This window comes from Dama dama, chromosome 10 (genome assembly GCF_033118175.1).
Source record: "Dama dama isolate Ldn47 chromosome 10, ASM3311817v1, whole genome shotgun sequence".
Lineage (NCBI taxonomy): Eukaryota > Metazoa > Chordata > Mammalia > Artiodactyla > Cervidae > Dama > Dama dama.
This window is the reverse complement of record NC_083690.1, coordinates 15217605-15222728: the sequence shown is the minus strand read 5'-3', so window position 1 is coordinate 15222728 and position 5124 is coordinate 15217605.

Genomic DNA, 5124 nt, shown 5'->3' with positions numbered 1-5124 from the left:
AAAAGACCCTGATGCTGGGAAAGATTGAAGGCAGGAGGAGGAGATGACGGAGAATGAGATAGTTGGATGGCATCACCGACTTGGTGGACATGAGTTTGAGCACGCTCTGGGAGATGATGAAGGACAGGGAGGCCTGGTGTGCTGCAGTCCATGGGGTCACAAAGTGCATGAAACCACTGAGGGACTGAACAACAGCAACAAAAAATACTTACCAATAAGATATTTCTTACAATTTATGTAAAATGTGGGAAAACTAGGACAAGTCTAATATCCTACAAGAAGGCATGGCTAAATAAATTATGGAATGTATGCAATGGAACACGGTATATTTTAAAAAAATGATATTCATAGAGAGTTTGAAATGTCATGGCAAAAAAACCATTATAACACAATGTTAATCAGAGCATCAGAGGAAAAGTAGAATACAAATTGTAATAGAAAGGATGCACTGTTATTCTTGATCTTTGGTTAAGGCTAAATGTACACTGTGATCTTGATCATACTAGTATTTCATAAAAATTATAGAAATAAAATGAAATAAATACTTTGATCCCAAGTTTTTAATGTGTCCATATACACACACATATATACACGTATCTAACAAAACACTGAAACGACATATGCCAAATTGTTGATACTACCTATGAACATCCAGGTAATAATGTTTTCTTTGAATTCTTCAATATCCCTACAAGATATATGTATTACTTTTATAATAAGGGGAAAAAATCAATATGTTTTTAATGCATGAAAAATAAAAGGACAAAAAAAAAAAGAAAAAGAAAAGACAAGGAATAAATGCATGAAAGTGTTAACAGGGGTTGTTTCTAAGACTTGAGATTTGTGGGAGATGTCTTCCTTCTTAATTTTCTGAATTTTCCATCCACCATACACTCAGCTAGTGTATAGGTGGTTAGAAAATTCAGAAAACTCATACTGTGCATTTTATCATTCAAAAAGGAATAAATTCCGTTCCTAAGACTGTGTGAGTAATGCAATTCTGTAATCTTAGAGGACAAAACCATCCGTGCCACAGCGGTGCCTAGAAGCCTGTCTGTTTGCATTAGTTCAGGGTAATAATGCTTCAAGTTCAATAACTGGCTGAAGTAACCATCTGCATGGAATTAAGTGGCTATTCCAGCCCTGGCTTCTCATCCTGGCTCTGTGCCTTGCTCTGCTGGGAATGCCAAAGACTCAGAGGGATGCTAGCTGATTACAAAGAGCCGGGCAGCAGGGGCCAATGCAGCATACTTTTACAACTGTCATTTAGGCTGATTGAGAGAGAAAATAATGCAATATCATCTTGATAATTTGATACTTTATCCAGCGTGTTGACAATTTCAAATGTCCATGACACTGAGCTTATGAGAATAGCATGGTTTTCAAAAATACAGGCTTTGAAGTCTAGAGGATTTCAGTTCAAGCCCTGACTCAACCATCTGCCAGCTGTGTGACCCTGTGTGACATGTCACAATCTCTCTAAGCTTTACTTTCTTCATCTTTAAAATTCTAATGACATTATTTAACCCATGATATTGTTGTAATGACGGCACAATGTCGTTGTTATTGTTATTATTATTGCATTGTGCTGGCTGATGTTTTGAGCCCTGATATTTTGGGTATTTACCAAATGAAGTGTCCAAGCCCAAAGCAGAAACCTATCAAAACAACACTTGAGTGGAGAAACTGGAACTTTCATACATTGTTGGCGGATATGTACGATGGTGCGGCCACTTTGGAAGACAGTCTGGCAGTTTCTTGAAAGGGTGAACACAGTTATCACGTGATCCAGCAATTCCACTCCTGGGTATAGACCCCTGAGAAGTGAAAGATACATCCACACAAAAACTTGTTTGAGGGCTTTCCTGGTGGTCCAGTGGTAAAGAATCCATCTGTCAATGTAGGAGACACAGGTTTGATCCCTGATTAGGGAAGATCTTCCATATGCTAAGCCCATGCACTGCAACTATTGAGCCTGTGGTCTAGAGCCCAGGAGCCACAACAACTCAGCCCATGTGTCACAACTACTGAAGCCGGTGCACCTAGAGCCCGATCCTCTCAATGAGAGAAGCCCCTGCAATGAGAAGCCCGTGCACCCCACTTGCTGCAACTAGAAAAAAGCCTGCACAGCAATGAAGACCCAGCACAGCCAAAAGTAAACGAATGAATAAAATTATTTTTTTTAAAACTTGTTTGATCAAATGTTCACAGCAGCATTATTTACGATAGCCAAAAACAGTGAAAACAACCTAAATGTCCATCAACTGATGAATGATAAATAAAATGTGGTATACTCCTGCAGGTGGAATGATATTTGGCAATAAAAAGGGATGAAGCATTGATACATGCTGCAACATGGATAAATCTTGAAAACATGCTAAGTGAAAGAAAGCAGCCATAATACACCATAAATTACATAATCCCATTTATATAAGTTGTCTAGAGTCTATATCTACAGAGAAAACACTATCCGTAGCAAATATACAGAGAAATAAAGTAGGTTAGTGGTTGCTTAAGGCTGGGGGTGAGGGAGAATAGGTGAAGATAATGACTGCTGAAGAGTACAGGGTTTCTTTGTAGGTGAAAATATTCTAAAATTGTGATGTTGACAGGACTTTCCTAGCAGTCCAGTGGTTAAGATTCTGAGCTTCCAATGCAGGGGGCAAGGGTTCGACTCTCAAGGGTCAGGAAACTATGATTCCATATGCTGCATGGAGAAGCCAAAAATAATTTAAAAAAAATTTTTTTAAATAAACTTTATGGGATAGGGAAATCTGGAAGAAGAATAGGAGCCATCTGGTCTCTTCTAAGCCCTGGAAGGTCGAGAGCGTGTTTTACCAAGGATGGCAGCATTTTAAAACAAACATTGCATTATTTCAAAGAAGTTCCATTTTTCACTGTGCTCTAGTGTGCTAAGTTGCTTCAGTTACATCCAACTCTTTGCAGCCCTGTAGACTGTAGCCCACCAAGCGCCTCTGTCCATGGGGCTTCTCCAGGCCAGAACACTGGAGTGGGTTGCCATGTCCTCCTCCAGGGGGTCTTCCCCACTCAGGGATCGAACCCACACATCTTAGTCTCCTGCATTGGGAGGTGGGGATCTTTACCACTAGTACCACCTGGGAAGCCCTCCATTTCTCACACTGAAACACAAAAGTACTCTTGCATAAAAATTAGAAGAGTATTATTTGCAAAAATTCAGAGAATACATATAACTTGTAATACAAATTTACATGTCATAAGTATATAACTTTTAAGTATACAATTTATTTGAATTTAATAGATATTAATGTATTTTACATTACTGGGGTAAGAGTAAGGAAATTTCTAGACAGTTTAATTCTAAAATAATTGGTTTTTTGCATAGTTGTAAAGTAGTTCTACAACTGAAGAGCTATTTCACAACATATAAGACATGTTTTGTCATTTAAAAATGTATCCAGAGTAACTATAGTAAGGGCTACTCGGCAGTCTTCTAGATGAGCTTCAACATTACTTATGGTGGAAGAATAGTGTTTGAGAAAATCTTTGAGAAAACAAACCTTGAAGGAAGAGAGAAAAGCTTATTATTCATGAAAGTTTGATAATCTTCACTTAATAATGTGTTACTCTGTACTGTAGCGAATATACAGCACGTATTCTCTGAATATTTGCAAATAATACCCTTTTAATTTTTATGCAAACCAAACAATAACAATAAAATTGTTACAATGGTTGCATAACTCTAAGAATATACTAAAAACCATTGAATTATGTAAGCTATTATCCAAAGAAATGACATTGAGTGGGATTTAACCATTTAAATCACAACACATCCAGTTCACTCGCTCAGTCTTGTCCAACTCTTTGCGACCCCATGGACTGCAGCATGCCAGGCTTCCCTGTCCATCACCAACTCCCAGAGCTTGCTCAAAGTCATGTCCATTGAGTCGGTGATGCCATCCAACCATCGGATCCTCTGTCGTCCCCTTCTCCTGCCTTCAATCTTTCCCAGCATCAGGGTCTTTTCCAATGAGTCAGTTCTTTGCATCAGGTGGCCAAATTATTGGAGTTTCAGCTTCAGCATCAGTCCTTCCAATGAATATTCAGGACTGACTTCCTTTGGGATTGATTGGTTTGATCTCCTTGCAGTCCAAGAGACTCTCAAGAATCTTCTCCAACACCACAGTTCAAAAGCATCAATTCTTTGGTGCTCAGTTTTCTTTATAGTCCAACTCTCACATCCATACATGACTACTGGAAAAACCACAGCTTTGACTAGACAGACTTTTGTTGGCAAAGTAATGTCTCTGCTTTTTAATATGCTCTCTAGGTTGGTCCTGGCTTTTCCAAGGAGCAAACTTCTTTTAATTTCATGGCTGCTGTATTTTGGAGCCCAAGAAAATAATGCCTGTCAGTGTTTCCATTGTTTCTGCATCTATTTGCCATGAACACACACATTGTCATGAGGTTAGTGAAACGACTAAGGCCAGCCTGTGCAGCCAACCAGTGGAGAATTCCAGGGATTTGGCCACACGATCCAGATGTGTCCTGGTCCTACCTGGGATTTGGCATTACCTGACAGTGTTTGCCGTTTCCAGCCTGTTTGGGTTTTTTTCATATTCTTTTCCATGATGTTACAGGGTCGTGACTATAGTTCCCTGTGCTGTACAGAATGACCTTGCTGTTTATCCCTCCTATATTTAATAGTTGCATCTGCTATTCCCATATGCTAACTCCCACTCCATCCATCCCCTATCAGCTTGTGTATTGATGATGACATCACTTGAGGTCCTTTGGCAACTGGAATTTCCAAAACAATGAGAGTAATTCCAGGACAGTGATTCCCCCAGTTAGTGGCTTAATTACATGCGCCTGATTCAGAAAGGCTGGGCGAACACCTTCCCACCCTCAACAGCCCACCCCTACAACACTTCTGTGTCCCACTTACTCTCTACTTTGGCCAGAGTTATTCTGGGGTTTTAGTGCATTAGCCGTTTTGCTACTAGCCTATAGGTCAGGAGGACTATAGCTATACTTCTGCATCTGGCAGAGAGAATGAAAGTTTCAATTGTACAAATGAATATGTGAAAGAACATCAGGAGGATCATTTCCTGTTCCCATGATATGTTTTTTGTTCCACTTTAA